Below are 19,030 nucleotides of genomic sequence, written 5' to 3' on the forward strand. Positions count from 1 at the left end.
ACGATGGCTAAAAAAAGCAGTGCCCAATACGCAGCCGAGTTAAAATCTCCTCCCGACGGGAGGGCCGAGAGAAGGTTGTCCAAGACGCCGGGTGATCCTTAATAAGCCGAAGCTTATTCCCGTGAAGGGAGGACCTTTTCCGATGCCAAAGGGACACCACCACCTGACAGATGGCAACGCAGATATCATCGCTGGCTGAGATACAATGACTGCAGCCTCGTTTCCTGGCAGACCGACATGACCAGGGACCACAGAAACACGACATTGGCTACACCAAGATTGAGCAAGTGATAGTTTTTCTGGACCAGCTGCACTAAGGGGTGAACAGTGTACAGCGTACATAGACTTTGGAGGGCGCTGAGCGTCTGAGCAGAGGACAATTTGGAAGGCCGTATGTACTCCTTGGCCTGATACAAGGCGAAGAGCTCTGCTGTAAATACTGAGGAGTGTGCCGGAAGCCGATATCGCGAAGACACAGGTGCCAATGACGAAGGCACACCCGATCCCACATTCAGTCCGAGAGCCATCAGTGTATTCAAAGGTACTATCGCTAAGTTCCATTTGAAGAACATGAAACTGAAGACGATATACCGAGGCTACAGTAGTGTCCTTAGAAAGTGAATAAAGGTCAAGGTTAACATGGGCCGCTTCACGAAGCCAAGGTCGTGAAGGGTTCACACCCACAGGGAAAGTTAAAGGTAGCGTGAAGTTAAGCCACCGTAGCAAGTGGTGAAAACGGACCCCAGGAGGTAACAGAAGAGGGGCGAATCCCATACTGACGATCTAAGATAGCATCAGAGAGGGAGGGAAGGTCACGCAGGCTGAGATACCTGCTTAGGAGAAAGGTCACAGCCGGTAGAATATTGGTAGTTCAGCAGCTTCAGCATACAGACACTCAACCGGTCTGGTGTAAAAGGCGCCTGTGGCCAAACGGATGCCATGATGATGGCTAGTGTTGAGACGGCGTAAAAACGACGGGGGGGGGGGGCGGTACAAACGGAGTAGGGTGGTTCAATGGGCACCCCAAGACGTACAACTGACGACACGTACGGCACTGAGGGACTGGGTGCAGTGGGCTGCCGGTTAAGAGACATGGGAGGGCCAAGAGTGTTTCCTGTCGAGCACGAGCCCCACGAATTTCATAGTGTAAACGAATGGAAAAGCAACAGGCCCAAGATGTGGAGATGGTGGGAGAAACCATTTGCGCCGCCAGATAATCAGATAGACGGTTTTGTCAGTGGAAAAGCGAAAGCCATTGCCGATGCTCCAGGAGTGAAGACGATCAAGACAGCACTGAAGACACCGCTCTGTGAGACAGGTTCGTGGAGAAATGCAGTAGATAGCAAAACCATCGACAAAAAGGGAGACCGAGACGCCCAGCGGGAGACACGCCACTGTAGGGTTAATGATGATAGCATAAAGGACGAAGCTCAGGACGGAAATCTGAGGCACACCATTTTCCTGAGTAAAGGTGGCCAACAAGGCAAACCCACAAACTCCTTGAAAACTATATCCTGTAAAAAATCCCCGAAGAAAACATGGCAAGTGCCCACGGAAGCCCCACGTGTAAAGAGTATGGAGGATATCAGTTCTCCAGCAGCTGTCTTAGGCCTTCTCCAAATCGGAAAACACGGCCACTGTCTGGGATTTGCGCAGAAAATTCATGACATGGATGGACGCCACGTTCGAAATCCACACTGTGCATTCGTGAGTAAATGGCGAGACTCGAGTAATCTGCATCCCTGCGACAGGTTACGCATTTGGCTATGTGTTGGCAACACATTGAAGCGTGAGCAGCAGCGCATCGGATTCGCAATGTACGGCCAGACCATGGTGATCTCATAGCCTGCTTTAATCTTGGGCTGCAGCACCATACTATCAACGGAGAGGAAAAGAGTGAGGGTCTTTTTTTGTGGGGTTTAAGGGCGCTCAATTTTGGAATCTAGTAAAACTCAAGGGGATGGGGGGACACCAGAAAGACCTGACAAAGATGCAGATAAAATAAGTAAAAAGGTTAGATGTCTTTGGACAAGCCAGTCAAAGTTATAAAACGCAGAACACGAGCAGCTGCTCGAGCGCCATCAGCTAAAATATCTGGTAAAGTAGATGGCAGGGACAGTACAACACAAGATTGACTAAAGCGGGGACACGACAATAAAACATGGCGCACTGTTAATGCCTGACCACAAGGGCACTGCGGGGCTGGGTCACCGGAGAGCAGCTAGCGGTGGCTAAACCGGCAATGCCCAATCCGCAACCTGGTCAGAAGGACCTCCTCTCGCCGAGATGGTCGGGTGGAGGTTGTCCAAGCAGTTGGGAGCGGTTTTACTGCCCGGAGCTTGTTTCCTTGGAGGGATGACCAAGCATCCCACCACAACGACACAAGCCTCTTACAAACATTCCCACTAACGTCAGATGACGGGAGACATGGGAGGCTGGCCGAGGCAGGAGGACTGCAGCCTTGGCTGCAGCATCCGCAGCCTCATTCCCAGGCACTCCTACATGTCCGGGAACCCACAGAAAGCTGACAGGAGAACCATTATCAGCGAAAGAATGGAGGGACTGCTGTATCCGTTGCACCAAGGGATGGACCGGATAGGGAGCTCCAAGGATCTGAAGAGCACTGAGTGAGTCAGAGCAGAGTACATACGACGAATGGCGGTGGCGGCGGGCATACTGAACGGCCTGATGGAGAGCAAAAAGCTCGGCCGTAAAGGTCGAACATTGGTCGAGGAGCCGGTATTTAAAGGTGGCGGCCCGACGGCAAAGGCACAGCCGACACCATAGTCAGTTTTGGAGCCATCGGTGTAAATAAAGGTGTGACCGGCAAGTCGAGCACGAAGTTCGACAAACCGTGAGCAATACACTGCAGCCGGAGTACCCTCCTTTGGGAGCGAGCTGAGGTCGAGATAAATATGAACCGGAGCCTGGAGCCAAGGTGGTGTCGGGCTCTCACCCTCTCTGAAGGTGGTAGGGAGGGCAAAATACAATTGTCGAAGCAGGCGACGGAAGCGGACTCCAGGGGGCAGCAGGGCAGACACATACAACCCATACTGATGGTCAAGAGAATCGGCGAAGATGGACTGGTAAGAGGGGTGTTCGGGCATAGACAACAGCCAGCAGGCATACCGACACAGTAGTACGTCGCGCCGGTAGGTCAATGGTAATTCGGCAGCTTCAGCATAAAGAGACTCGACAGGACTAGTGTAGAAGGCTCCGGTCGCAAGGCATAACCCCCGATGGTGGATGGAGTTGGGACCGCGTAAGAGGGATGGCCGAGCAGACGAGTAGACGAAGCTCCCATAATCCAGCTTCGATCGTACTATGGACCGATACAAGCGAAGCAGGACAGTGTGATCCGCTCCCCAAGATGAGCCACTAAGAACTCTTGAGGACATTAAGGGAATGTGTACAACGGGCCGCCAAATAAGAGACATGCGGAGACCAACACAGTTTTCTGTCCAACATGAGCCCTAGAAACTTAGTTGTTTCCACGAATGGGAGAACGGGACCGAGATGTAAGGATGGCGGAAGGAACGCTTTAGATCGCCAAAAGTTGATACAAACCGTCTTCTCTTCAGAGAACTGGAAGCCATTTGCCACGCTCAATGAGTATAGGCTGTCTAGACAACGCTGAAGACAGCGCTCCAGGAAGCATGTTCTCTGGGCACTGCAGTAGATCGCGAAGTCATCGACAAAGAGGGAGCCTGAGACATTAGGTGGAATGCAATCCATAATTGGATTGATCGCGATGGCAAAAAGGGCTACGCTCAAGACGGAGCCCTGAGGCACTCCGTTCTCCTGGAGGAAGGCGTCGGACAATACGGAACCCACACGTACCCTAAACTTTCGATCCGTTGAAAAGGAATCAATAAAAAGGGGCAGGCAACCGCGTAGGCCCCACCTGTGCATAGTGCGGAGGATACCTCCTCTCCAACAGGTATCATAAGCCTTCTCCAAATCGAAGAACACGGCTACCGTTTGGCGCCTTCGCAAAAAGTTGTTCATGATGAATGTCGACAAGGTCACAAGGTGGTCAACAGCGGAGCGGCGGCGACGAAAGCCGCATTGGACATTAGTAAGTAGCCGTCGAGATTCAAGAATCCAAACTAACTGAGCATGAACCATGCGCTCCATCACCTTACAGACACAGCTTGTAAGAGAAATGGGGCGGTAACTAGAAGGAAGGTGTCTGTCCTTCCCGGGTTTGGGTATAGGAACAACGACAGCGTCACGCCAACGCAGGGGGACCTGACTTTCGGTCCAGACGCGATTGTAGGTACGAAGAAGGAAGCTTTTGCCCGCCGGAGAAAGGTGTGCCAGCATCTGAACGTGAATGGCATCTGGCCTCGGAGCAGAAGACCGGGACAGTGCAAGCGCACATTCGAGTTCCCACATAGTAAAGGTGGCATTATAAGTTTCCAGATTCAGCGAGTGGAAGGAAGGTCGCCGAGCCTCTTCTGCTTCTTTCCTGGGAAGGAAGGCAGGGTGGTAATGGGCGGACCTTGAAACCTCCGCGAAAAACCGGCCGAAGGCGTTGGAGACAGCCACAGGATCAACGAGGACCGCATTACCTGAGGTCAGGCCAGGTACCGAGGAGTGGGCCTTAATGCCCGACAGCCGGCGCAGGCCACCCCATACGACAGAAGAGGGAGTAAAACTGTTAAAGGAGCTGGTGAAAGAGGCCCAACAAGATTTTGTGCTGTCTTTGATGACTACGGCATTGCGCTCGGAGTCATTTTTATCCAATACAATTCGCCAACGTAGGATGGCGGCGAAAGGTGCGTAAAGCACGTCGTCGAGCACGGATAGCGTCCCTACAAGCCTCGTTCCACCAGGGGACGGAAACGCGATGTGAAGAAGAGGTAGAACGAGGAATGGAACGTTCGGCAGCATTGATGGTAACAGCCATGAGGTATTCGACCTGACTGTCACAAATGAGAAAATCGTGGTCCGGAAAGGTCGCCAGGGAGGAGTAAAGTCCCCAGTCAGCTTTCGGTATGTTCCAGCTCGAAGGACGGGGGGATGGGGTGTGGTGCTGGAGACTAACGACACAGGGGAAGTGATCGCTCGAATAGGTGTCAGAAAGGACATACCACTCGAACCGACGGCCAAGAGTGGTAGAACAGATCGAGAGGTCCAAGTGGGAGTAAGTATGAGTAGAGTCCGAGAGGAAAGTCGGGGCGCCAGTATTGAGGCAGACAAGATTGAGATGGTTGAAGACATCCGCCTAGAGTGAGCCTCTTTGACAGGATGCAGGAGAGCCCCAAAGGGGATGATGGGCATTGAAGTCGCCAAACAATAAAAACGGCGGGGGAAGCTGAACGATCAGGTGCATCATGTCAGCCCGACTAACAGCCGATGACGATGGAGTGTAGATGGTACAAACTGAAAAAGTAAAAGCAGAAAGAATAATACGGACAGCTATTGCTTGGAGTGGGGTGGTCAATGGGATGGGATGGTAATAGAAATCGTCCCGAACGAGCAACATGACCCCACCATCAGCTGGGATACCGTCCACAGGGGTGAGGTCATACCGTTCCGAGGTATAGTGGGTAAAGGCAATACGGTCAGTCGGGCACAACTTGGTTTCCTGGAGACCAAGGACGAGCGGACAGTGCAGGCGGAGGAGCAGTTGTAATTCCTCCCGATTAGACTGTATACCTCTTATGTTCCAATGTAACAAGGCCATCGCTAGTCAAAAAGGGGGGGGGGAACGAGACGGGGGAAGAGCTGGTCACCTCGACGGCCGCGCCGGGCCAGGTTTCAAGGGAACATCGCTACAACCGGCGGGAGGCGGATCCTGTTCCATCGAGTCGTCGACAGCTGCGGCCGCTGTCCCAGGTTGTGTAGGAGGGGCAGCATCATTTGCCGACGAGAGGCCAGCTGAGCGCCTGGCAGCAGAGCGTCCCAGCGAAATTGAGGACGGCCGGTAGCAGCGACTCAGGGATGGAGCGTCAGACGAAACGCTCCAGGGTGGAGAGGGGGATAGAGACTACTTCTTGGAGGCCTTCTTGGAAGTCCGAGGAGGCACAGGGATGGTGGGCTGTACCCTAAGAAGGCCCTCACGCGCGGGGTCTGTTTTGGAACGCTGGACCTCTGAAGCCGGGGTCTGGAACGTTTCCCCGATGGACGCCTGAGAAGAGGATCGCTTCTCAGGCGGCGGGGGGGAGGAGGAGGAAGGGTGGCCCCTGGGGCAGAGGCGGCAGGGGCCACGGGGCAGGAGGATTTGGAAGGGAGGGATTTGGGAGGCGGAGGCAGAGACCCAAGATGGGGGAGGAGGCGGAGGGGGACAGGATAGGGGTGAGGATACCGTGGAAGGAGTGGACACAACTGAGGCAAACTTAGTGGTCGACGGGACGGGATGGAGGCGGTCATACTTCTTCCTGGCCTCAAAATAAGAGAGCCGATCCAAAGTTTTGAGTTCTTGTATCTTCTCCTTCTGATATGCGGGGCAGTCTGAGGACCTAGGCGAGTGGATGCCAGGACAATTAACACACCGAGGTGGTGGGGTGCATGTATGTTCCTCACGAAGAGGACGTCCACAATCGCCACAAAGGGGCTCAGCCTCACTCCGTGACGACATGTGGCCAAACACCGAAAACAGCGCACAGGAGGCAGGACGTAAGGTCGCACGTCGCACTGGTAGCACATCACCTTTTCCTTCTCCGGGAGAACGCCCCCCTCGAAGGGAAGGATAAAGGCCCCGGTGTCGATGCGACGGTCTTTGGGGCCGCGCTGGACTCGCCGGACGAAATGCACGCCTCGGCGCTCCAGGTTGGCTCTGAGCTCCTCATCAGACTGCAGCAGGAGGTCCCGATGAAAAATAACCCCCTGCGTCCTATTTAGTGCCAGATGCGGGACAATGGACACTGGGATGTCCCCTAGGCGGTCGCACGCCTGGAGCGCCGCCGACTGTGTGGCGGAGGTGGTCTTTATAAGAACGGACCCCAAACGCATCTTACTGAGAGCCTCAATTACTCCGAAGATGTCTTCAATGTGCTGAACTAAGAACATGGGCTTGGAGGTGGCGAACTTCTCCCCATCGGTTCGAGAACAGACCAAATAGCGGGGGAAGTACTTCGCCCCAAGCCGGCGGGCCTGTCCCTCCTCCCAGGGAGTGGCCAAGGGGGAAAGGGCAGGAAAACCAGAACTAGAAACGGTACCTTTCCTTTTGAAAGACTCGGCCGCAGAGCGACCTGATACGTGTTGACGTTTAATCTGCGAAACGTCCGCCCTGATACCACCCACTCCGACCAGGGGCTCTCCCCACGGGCGCCACCCAGCCTCAGCAAGGGCCACCTGGCAGGATGACCATTGCTGGGAGTCCTGATGCCCCAAGGAGACGGGCATCTACTCCTTGGCCGACGTGGGGAGGGTGCAGCTCAGGTATCAGCAGTACGATCCCTGTGTTGTCAGGGGGCTACAACCTAGAGGGTACATGACGACCCCACCACAATGGGCTGGCTACCGTGCTGGATTTCTGGTGCCATGGAAAGTCAATCATGATTGTAGGTGCAGATGGGAACGCACTATGGGCGTAACTTGTACAACCCATCAGGTGTTTAGGCCCAATTTGAGGAATACTGGGTATGGTTACAACGCCGGTACAATGCTGAGTGCGAAGGTCTTGGTGCACCGAGGACCAGTGGTACACCACGTAAGGTGTCCTTCCCCAAAAGGCTCGTACTTCTGTAGAATTTTGAAAAATGGAGGTCAAACCCCAAGGGGGACCATCACATGGAAGGCCGAAGTGGTTGAAACTCCTTTTAGTCGCCTCTTACGACAGGCAGGAATACCTCGGGCCTCTTCTTACCCCGGACCCGCAGGGGGAAGAGTGAGGGGGGACACCAAGGAGGAATGAACCTTTTTCATTACACAATGGATGGCAGTGACACCCTGATCAGAGAGGTAAGACTATTTCAGCCTTGGTTAGACTGTCCAGCAGCCTGGTATAAATTACACCATGTGATGAATTCAGTGTTCTATGTGCCTCAACATGAACAGGGTAGCAGTGGAGAAGCGTGACAGCAAGTAGTAGTTGTACTTGAGAATCAGAAGCTGTCTCCACAAGCAAAGTGCCATTCCATAAATGAGAGCATGATTTCACAAGGCCAGCAGTGGCAGGAACACCATTCTGAATAATAAACAGATTGACTTGGCGAAGGACTGACCGTCTTCAGTACAGGTTATTATAAGGAACCGTGGTGCAGCAGAAAGTATCTTCGAATCAGTAGCCTCATTGCGTTCACGTTTCGTTGACGTCGATGGAGAGGATGATTGACTCATCACGAGGAAATCCCATGATTTCCAGCGTCTCTGATGGCGCGCTCCCTCCAACTGGGTGCCCCCTGCACAAGGGAGCGCACCTGTCTTAGGTGAATGTTCACACCTCCAGTCATACCTCCCGAACACCTGACAGAGTGAACAATTGGCAATTTGGGAAGGTTACAGCTCAGGCAATGACCCCTCCCTGGACCTGGCCTGTACCAGGGGGTACGTCTGAAACCTGTCGAGCCAGGGCTGTGAATTACGCGCTACCCAGTGTCCTTTTACACGTCAAATGCATGGGCTGGCCTTCAGGAGCCCACAGGGAGGAAGAAGAAACAAGAGGTTCCTCGAACGCCGAGGAAGAGGAACGAGAGGAGAAGGGAAACAAAGAAAGGAAAAGGGAACCAAAAAGAAAGTTAAGACTTCGCAGGTCAGCGACACAAGGCAGAACATTCCTAATAATACACCAGACATGTTTCCCAAGAGCGAGGGAAAAGCATTGCAAGAGAATTGACAAACAACACGGAAGGGAAAAAGTGATGCCAATAGTGGGGCCCCATGGTTGCGAAGCATGAACCCACCAAAGAGTGCCGAAAATTCAAAGTTTTTGCTTTTCAGTTCTACATCTTATTCTCATTTATATTCGTATTTGAATCAAATTTACTTTAATTTCAAGTTCACTCTTATTTAGTTCTACAAAGAAGTACTTTCAGTTGTGCAATTATTGTGTAATTCAAAAAGTGTCAGTGCAAGGACTATATGAACAAAATAAAAATTCATCATTTGATGTAAATTTACTGTTTGTCACTTGTTATAAATATTTTATTTATAGAGTCCCACAGACCCAGAACGACCATTATTTTAATTATTTTTCGCCTGACCGTTGTCGCGTCAAGTTGAGGATTCTGAGCTTTCCAATTTGAAGTCTGAATGTGGTAGCAAAGTTGTAAAATCTGGAAAAGGGGGCACAAATGCTCGGACAGGGTAGTGGGTGTCTGCACTAGAAAGAATATACCTGTATCTAATCAGATCAATATGGGGTATTACTAGCAACCAACTTACGGGAGTAGGATTCGTCACGAATACGGACGTACGGCAGAGTGAGTACCGGTGATTACTGCAGCGATTTGGGTATTCTCAGAATGATCGACAGAAAACCAAAGCAACAGCTCCAGAATACATACCTACGTTGCAAGACAAAGGTGAAGATCTACGGGAAGTACACGAGTACACTTTACGTTTCGTATAGTACGTGCCGTGAAACTGAAACCCAAGAACTGAGTGATTCGAACGCTGCAGAATGGGAAGGAAGAGAAGGCAGTTGCAGAATATTAGCTCTGTAGGAGGAATAAGAGCGACTAAATACTAGATTTCAGTAATAAATTTCAGTTGGTGATAACGACTACAGTGTTCAAAAATCGCCGGAGGAGAAGTTAGACTTAGAAAAGACGGGGAGACAAAGACCCCAATAGGATTACATCATTGAGAGATTCTGAAATCATATTGGAATGTTAGGCATCCTCAGTAGCAAATCTGGCCGAATATCTAGATACAGAAATAATTAACAGCAAAATATAAGTGAAATTGTCAGGAAGAATCGCTCTGGAAAAGCGGTATGCTGAAGACGCCGAGGACGCCCACAGGAGCCCTTGTTTTGACCGCGGATGCCTCCAAGGAGGAGTGGTGATAGTCTAACCCAAGGAACTGAACATAACCGCGACATCTGGCTACCTGATAAGTTGTAAGAGACTTTACACGAGCTGGATTTACCTGTCGCCAAGATAAGTCCCATCCACCAGAACGGATCGAGTGGGCTGACACGACGAGAATGACTGAACTTAACCATGTGTAAAAATCTTAGTTATTACTGACACGATCCGGTTGCACTACATTAAATTCTAAGCAACCAAATCGAGTGTATCGATGAGACAATTCCATCCCCACATAGGATGTATTCATACGCGAAGAACTACGTTAGTTACAGCCGAGTTAATAATTGGCATTCACTATTATTCTAACTAGTGTGAGAGAATGAAGAGCTACGAACACAAGCGAGGTGGCTAATGAAATACTTGTTTATAGTATAACATGTGAGCACCGTGCTTAGCGAATGATACTGTTACAAGCAACCAAATTTACAGTTTAATTAAGCCTCGATGCGCAATTCTGCACAGTACCTTGTGTCGTGAACTTAACTCATTAAAAGCATATTCACTAATTGTTTCCGGTCTTACCGACTTTACAACATCCGGTGTTTTTAATATTACTATTAACATTTGAAACTACCTGGCAAATAAAAACTTTGTGCCGAACTGGGGCTCGAACTAGAGTCCTTTGCCTCCAACTGATGTACCCAAGCCACTACCTACGACCCGCCTCACAGCTTTACTTAAGCCTGTACCACATCTCTCTTCCGAACTTCAGAAGACCCCGAGTTCCAGTCCCTGTCTAGCTCAGTCTTTTTAATCTACCTGTGAATTTCTTATCAGTGCACACACTGCTAAAAACTGAATATTCGTTCTGGAATATTAAATTTAAATCAGCCATAATTAAGGGATTTTGCCTCGTGAGTGTGGTGCACGTATTGTAAATTTTGAGGGCACTAGATGAAAGGTTGCCTAAAGACTATTCGGAATAACTTGCCCCTTTATTTTTATGTTAAATATTATTCCTTTGCTGAGAGAAATGTTAAAAAAAGGGTTGAATTTGTATATCAATAAAAAGGAAACCAATAGCCTCATGTAGCTTGCATGCGAAAAATGACATCAAGGATGAGGGCTATCTATACATACGTAGTTTTAATATTTCATTTGAAAATTTGAATGGTGGTCATAGAGGTAATTTTCGTTGCAACCAACTAGGTTGTTTGTCGTCAGCGAGGCTTTATAAGCGAGTCGCTCACGCCCTGCAAGGAAACCCAAAAATGGAACAATTCTTCTAACAAAGTTGGTCGATGGGTGATAAATGTTCCGATATGTGATCACACCTTACACGGTGGTGGGAGGATGTGTCATGTGTGTTTCTATCAGTTTTACCTGGACGTTGCAGGTTGAAAATATATACACCTAAGTTCCGCACTTTTTCCAGATACACCCCAGTTTTTGAAAAATCAAGATTAAAGTTAATGACGAAGAATCTTATTTTAAATGCTGTGCATCAAACGATCGTCTGAAAAACATTTAACACAACGTTAGAATTGTTTCCCTGTCATAGCTGAGGTACCCGTCACTACGTGCCTAGCAGATCGAGGTCAGGGTGAAAACAGAAGCTCACCGAACTGCTATTCTGCTCGGTTCTTGGGCGTGGCTTTTTTCCAACGTTTTTCAGTGAAACTGATTTTGTGATAATCTTAACACCCGCATTTCCTTATTTTTGTTTTTGAAGCAAACCACCGGAAGGGGGTGACTAATAACCAAATAATCATTTATAGTTTATTGGCAGTTATTGTCATTTGTAGAAAGTAAAATAGTACACCTGAAGTATATTACTGCGCAATCCTAACTGGTCGGAAAGTTTTCTCAGCTGGTTATGGACCAACGAAAAGATTTCGATACCATCCTTCCTATCTCAATTATCTGCTCTGCTGTGATGTTGCATGATTTTTTAAGTTGCGTGATGAAACTCATTGCATGTCGGAAAAAGTGAACGTAACATGGTTGACAAGGAGGTAAATTTCCGTGGAATCAAGATTAGGCATCGTCTATGGAAGTCCTAGCGTAGCTGTCAATACATTACATATACTAATTTCACCATTATTAACACCACCCGACGTTTTACTTTTAAAAAAGGAAAGGAAGGTACTCATAATTTTAGATCGTTACCTGATATGTGAAGGAGGCCCCGAACGAAAATTACCGAATGAGAAAATCATGAAAATTAATTTCGAAAGAAATAGAGGCATAACCAAGAATCGAACACGGAGCAGGAATTTGCTAGCCTGCTGTCTTGCCTACTCGACCGCCTGCCTCTAACCGCTAGTAACTTAGAATGACATGTATCCAAGCAACAGCATGAAAACGATAAGAATTCGAACCTTATTACATATATTACATCAACAAAAAATGTTTGTAGATGATCTTTCTAAGTATATCACTGAAATAAGAATTTCATGTATCTTTGATCTCTATCCTTTCAAAAACTAGTAGGTGTTCAGCAAAAAGGCGAAACGCGTTTGTACATTTTCAATATAGAACGTCCTTGCAAAACGATCAAAATCTGTGACCCACTTCTCACACCCCTGTTCAGACATGTATCGGCACTGAAGTGACAGGAGGAACTCTCAAGTAAAACGTAGTGGAAAGAGCAAATAGTTTGAAATACACGAGTGCTACGAGACGGAAAATTACGACGTGACAGGAGAAGGAACTGAGATTATGTGGAACCGATAGGAGATTCATTATGACAGAGCTTTGGAAGACTTTGCGGTGAAAAATGGTTCAAATGGCTCTGAGCACTATGCGACTTAACTTCTGAGGTCATCAGTCGCCTAGAACTTAGAACTAATTAAACCCAACTAACCTATGGACATCACACACATCCATGCCCGAGGCAGGATTCGAACCTGCGACTGTAGCGCCTAGAACCGCACGGCCACTCCGGCCGGTGCTTTGCGGTGAAATTCCTTCGAAATTACTAGCCTGTTCTATCTTTATACCGAAGAAGAGAGTGGGATTAAAATTCAGAGTGGAAAAGTATTGTTAAGGTTGTTAAGATTGTTGTTCTCAATTAAAGCGAGGAAGAAATACAGGATACCCTTAACGGAATGAAGTCTTCTGAGCAGAAGAATGTGAACTGAAAATAAACCACCGGAAGATGTAAGTAATGAGTGGTGGAAATGGGAATTGTGAACGTAAAATATAAACTGCTGACTACGAAGTAGACGAAGGACAGAAATACTGCTATCTCAGAAGAAGCATAACGGATGAGCAACTGAACAAGGAATACGTAAAAAGCATAGAAGATCGTTGTTGGCCAGGAGAAGTCTGCTCGGTTCAATGATACGTCATAATTTGGAGAAGAAATTTCTGAGAATGTACTTTTGGACCACAGCACTGCATGCAAGTGAATCGGACTGTGTGAAAAACGAACAGACTGCAAGGCTTTGTGAAATGGTGTTACTGAACTACGTCAAATTCTGTATATTTATAGGAGATTAGGTTCTCCCTACAAAAGGTCAGGACAGGAACATATCTAGAACTTTTAAAATAGAACGTTAATGTCGTAAGACATCTAAGAATAACTTCCATGGTGCTAGTGGGAGCTGTATGGGATAAAGCACGAAGTGGAAGATTGGAGTACATCCAACAAGTACCTGAAGACAGAGTGCAAGAGCTAACAAATGAAAAGTTTGACAACGTAAAGGAACAGGTAGCGATCTGCATCAAACCAGTCGGAAGACTGACGACCACCGCTCCTTACTGACTGATAGGGCTTTCTAAGGTACTTTGCCGAAATTCTCTCTGCAAGCTGGTATCCTAAATACGCTTAAAATTCCAGACGTTAATTGTTGCTTTCATACAGGATTCCATGTCTGATCATGTGAGCAACGCAAATTCATACAAGATGACCATTGGCAATCTGATAGGTTTTTATATATTTTATTTATTTTGAAGTTTAAAACTCAAATATCGATCAGCACTCCAATTCGAAGCAATGCTCCAAAATTCAAGAAGCCTAACTCAAGTTTTCCTACTGTCTAATATACTGAAAGAGAGTCAATTTTTCTATTTATTCCTAGAGGATGGGAGGTAGTGCTAGCCTACTACTAGCCCTGCCAAAATTTTAAACCAACGTGCATGTTCCAACAGAATTTCTGTGAAGCGTGAAACACCAAGATCAATAACTTGTATTTTTTTTTAATTTAAAGGATGTTATAAAAGTTCTGTAAGATCATATTTGCAACGGAAGACTTTTGCTCGAGAAAGTAGTAAGTAGAGTTCTGCACTTTTCATAAAAACCGCAAATGGACAACACACACACACACACACACACACACACACACAAGCGGGCGCTCTATGATGAACTTAATGTTCAGATCACTTATTCTCACTGAACGGAAAAAAAACTAAATCTTCAGAAACGGTACAGACCAGCAATTTTCAATCTCTAACACCATTCACTTTTTCTATTGTTATCTATTTTAAACGTCACGGAATTTCGAGGACAGGCACCTCGGCTTAAAAATTTGTATCAGCCGGGAACCTAACCTTTAACACCTTTCAAGGTTGTCGAGAAACATTGACCTTGCTTTAATACGCTAAGGATGACCAGAGAAACGTAAACTGGATTTTCGCGAGAATGTATCAGAGTTGCACGGAACTGTTTGTGGGTATTCATATTTGTGTTCTGAACTTCATATACCATAAATCTAAAAAATTTAATTCCGATGCTGTGGTATCCCATGTTAGTAATTTAGCAGGGTAATGGGCCGTACCCAAGTACAAAATAATAGGCTAATTTGTTGAAATGAAAAATTGATTCGATAAAGAAATTTATCGTTGTTCCTTTGTTAATAATACTTACTCTTAAATTGATGTATTGATCGAGGTGGTTTTGGCGAGACAACTTTTGACTTCAGGCAAACATGGAGCCCACTATCACCTTTAATTATACAACGTAGCTATCTTTATGACAAGGAAATTTATTTATTCGAAAGAGATGTATCTGTTTCGTAATCTATACTGCGCTACTATAAATATCCTCAACCTTTACTTTGCTGTTACTTCAACACAAGTCTTTCCAATTCGTTGTCAGTTCCTTACACAATGAAACACTACACAGGAATAAATACTTTCAATGGTATTTACTTCGATTTGATCTGCTGTAGCTATTTACATCAGACATTTGTTACTAACTGCTAAACTAGCAACTTGAATGAGTCTGCTGCTGATTCAAATAGGACCTACCTTAATTTTACTGAAATTTTGAGTCGTAAAAATAGTTATGAGGGCGACAGACAACGACCTAAAATGATACAAAATCGTACAAGCGTATTTAATTCGCTTTCACCTGTACTTTTATAAACATCAGAAATAAGTTAACTGCAGTTACCAAATGTGACAAGCATTGTAACTCATTGATCGGATATTGCCCGGCATCTGAATTTGATTTAATCTCTGTAAGTAGTGGCATGTGGTTAATTTACCATGAACTGCCGATTACTACGAGCTATGAAGCTTAATGTGTTTCGTGGCACAACATTCCACAGTTCAGTTCGTAACGCCGAATTGCGGGCTGTCATCTACAGCTAACGGTCTGTAATCTATGTACAGTGCAGTTTTTATTACTGGACACAAATAGTTTGGGCTGAGAAGTTGTTTTCGTCCGCTACGTCAAAATAACTGATATCACCTTCGTACGCTAGTCTAGCCAGGAGGGAGCGTATATGGGCTTCATTACTACGTAAATCCACCTTAAGGAGACAGTTCCGTACTATTGCAACCATTCTTCTGAAATAGCACCCTTTTAGCAATGTATAACCAGACGGTATTAGTATCACCGACACAAAACCGCCGACTACAGCGTTCGAGGCGGTAAAAAACCATATTTATTGCTAAAGATTAAAGAATCGAAATGAATAATCTTAAAATAATTAAAATGCACTACTCTTAGTATAGCACGCTAATCCTGAAGAGTGGGAAAACGTTAAAAACAGCTGACACGGTATGCTATTGTTTTCACCAGACCTACAGAAGATAGCTACCTTTTAAAATTTCATAAAAATGGCACGTTGGGCGGTATCTGTCTTTTTAGACAGACCTGTTCAGTCATTTTACTAGATTCGTGTACCAAAAGAAAAGACCCAGGAAGAGGATGTTACTGGAATTACAAAAATGACATTTTCCCCAATGATATTTCCCTATTTTGTAAAATAATACGTAACCGACCAGCGGAAATGCAAGCACATATATAATTAAATCGACAGTCATTCCTTTAAGGGGGGTAGGACGTCAAACGGGCCGACTTGGTGCTGGAGAGGCACCACAGGACATTAATTTCCACTGTCTATACTTTTACAAGTAAATTCATAAAACTTTTGTCAGCATGACCTGGTAGGATTCAGGATTCACACTCTTAGCAGCGTAAGTTCAAAAACATAACAAAATAATTTTTTTACATGTGAAATTTTATCATTTTTTCTCCTACTATTGGCTGCATTTGTTGCTATAGGTACACTTTTCTTCATAAGTAAGAGAGACTGTTCAATGAATTTTGCACAGCATACAAACCATGCATACAGGTGTCAAAGTGTGGAATCTATTGAATTTATGAAAAAATGATTGAGCTGTTACGTTTTAAACTTTGTTTAGAAAAAAATCAAATTTTGTATTTATTTTTACCACAGTTCTTAATAGATTTGGAAAATTCTAGAGTTTATTACACCTGTAAGTATGGTTTGTATGCTGTGCAAAATTCATCAAACTATCTCTCTTACTTGTGAAGAAAAATGCGCCTACAGCAACAAATGCAACCAACAGTAAGTGAAAAAAATGATGAAAAAAATTTGTTTTTGCACTTCCACAGGTATGAGTGAATCCTGAATCCTTCCTGGTCATGCTGACAAAGGATTATGAATTTGTAAAAGTATAGACAGTAGAAAATAAAATGTCCTGTGGTGCCTCTCCTACTCCAAGCCGTCCCGCCTGACGTCCCACCCCCCTTAAAACAAAATTTTTACAGAAACTGTAACCCTCACATTTTTGTCACACTCTTATTATGCCTAACACTAAAGCTACATTTATCTTACTAAGCGAACATCAACGAATACGAAAATTTTAATGAGTTTATGCACTGAATGTGGAGCTTACTTACCTAATCCGTCTCGTGAAACGAAGCACCCCCCACCCCTGCAGTAGCTGTAGACGAGCGCTGCGACGAGCACCAAGGGCTGTGCGCCGGCCAAGTGGCGTTCTCTCTGTCGTTCCCACATAAACTGGCCCCAGTCGCGGTCCTGGCGGTAGTCATAGACACTAGACACCACACCAGCGGAAAATATGTTTCTTGTCGTAAACATTAATTACAACAAATGTCACCTGCTTCAATGTTTGTTTCGTTTACTTCATGTTGCCTTTTTGCTGTCCGACTGGAAAAGTATTCAGTCAGCTCTCTGTTTGTCTTGCATTAGATTAAAAGCAGATAACTGGGCATTCATTATTCATTTCTTCCTGCAAATCACTTGGCTGATTGCTGGTGCGTACGTCAGATCGGCGGTACTGACGTCCCGTATGAGTAATTTTTGAGACAATTCCAGTAGCCAAAGATACATGTTAATAAGATATAGAACTAAAACATGTAGCACAAATGGATAATCCTGTACCACTTACGGCCCCTACAACTTATCGGCTGACCGACAGACCGACCAATTTCGTGACAGCCTACACACGTCCCGACCGTTTGCACTCAGCGATTAAAGCGCCGCCCTGTTGTCATGATACGTTAATGTTCTACGAGATCCCGATTGGTTTTACGCAGAAGCAACATAGGGAGTTTGCTGTTGTTGTTTTCGACATAACAAGGCAAAAAAACTGAGAGAAACTTGTGGCCAAAAAGTGGCAAATGCAAGGGAAGGAATTCATACCGGTACTATAATTTATGCAGTTGGGAGCAAATGATATGCGTAATTATCTAAGAATGGATGAAACATGCATTTCGACGCGGCTGAAAACAATCAAAACCACCTCAACGGTAAAGAAAAGAGTCATCATAGAGGCTGTAAGCTGCAAGGAGAGGCTGTTAGCTACATTACGATTTATAGTTAGTGGCTGAAGTTAAGAGGACCTCAAATTCAGTGGTGTTGTACCTCCACAACTATCATTTAAAATGATTCGTGGAACTTGCAACGTAATGTGTAGTCGACTGAGGAAATACATCATGGTAAAGCAAGATAGTAAAATCGAAACTGTTCAATCAAAACTGATTAATTTATTTCTCTACTTAGCGTAAACGATGACCTGTAAGTATAAGAAACTCATTTCAGATTCGAAGAAGTAAGGCTGGACATGGTGATGGCGCATAGGCCCACTTCATCCATTAAGTGGAACAATAGATACTGTACATAAGAAATGAAGCATTTGGCAACTGTTACGAAAGTAAACAGTATCTCACATTTTGCTCTACATGGCAGAGGGCGTGGATATACACTGGATTCTTTTTAACCTTACATCAGTGAAGTAAATATATTTCTTAAATTAATGTACATTAAATGTCGATATTTGGGTTTTTCTGTTTCATTTCTAATAAGTATCCGAAATAAAGCCTAAGAACAGAAATACAGAAGGTCTATGAACTTTTATTCCGTCTATATGCTACATCAGACCATTATGGATTCAGTAAGAACTGGAAAAAAGTGCTTCATTTCTTGCACCTATACTGCTATACCCCTAGCACGACGTGTCCCACAAACATCTGCAGCCTTTCAATTTCTCCAGAAAGCCTGCCAAAGTATCGTCCACCTTGCAGGTTATTGTGTGTATAGGACAGCATTTAATCCCGCATGCAGAGACAAAAGAGGAACTTTTGTCAGGCTGTTGGCACAACAGCGCTGCACTAGGCGCAACTTGTTGGGTGGAGTGGTGGGGGTGCCGGTTGTCGTCTTGTCCTACCCGGCCTACATCCCGACAAGGTAAGTCCTTCGGTCGGTCGGTCAAAACGTGTACAAGTTTTACGGTCCGTCTGTCGGTTCGTTAGTGCGTCTGTAGGGCCCTCTAGAAAGAGAAATGCATGGCGCAGAAAGGAGGAAGCAAGCTTAGAGTTTGAGGTA

Source organism: Schistocerca nitens, chromosome 2 (assembly GCF_023898315.1).
Source record: "Schistocerca nitens isolate TAMUIC-IGC-003100 chromosome 2, iqSchNite1.1, whole genome shotgun sequence".
In the NCBI taxonomy this organism is placed as follows: Eukaryota; Metazoa; Arthropoda; class Insecta; order Orthoptera; family Acrididae; genus Schistocerca; species Schistocerca nitens.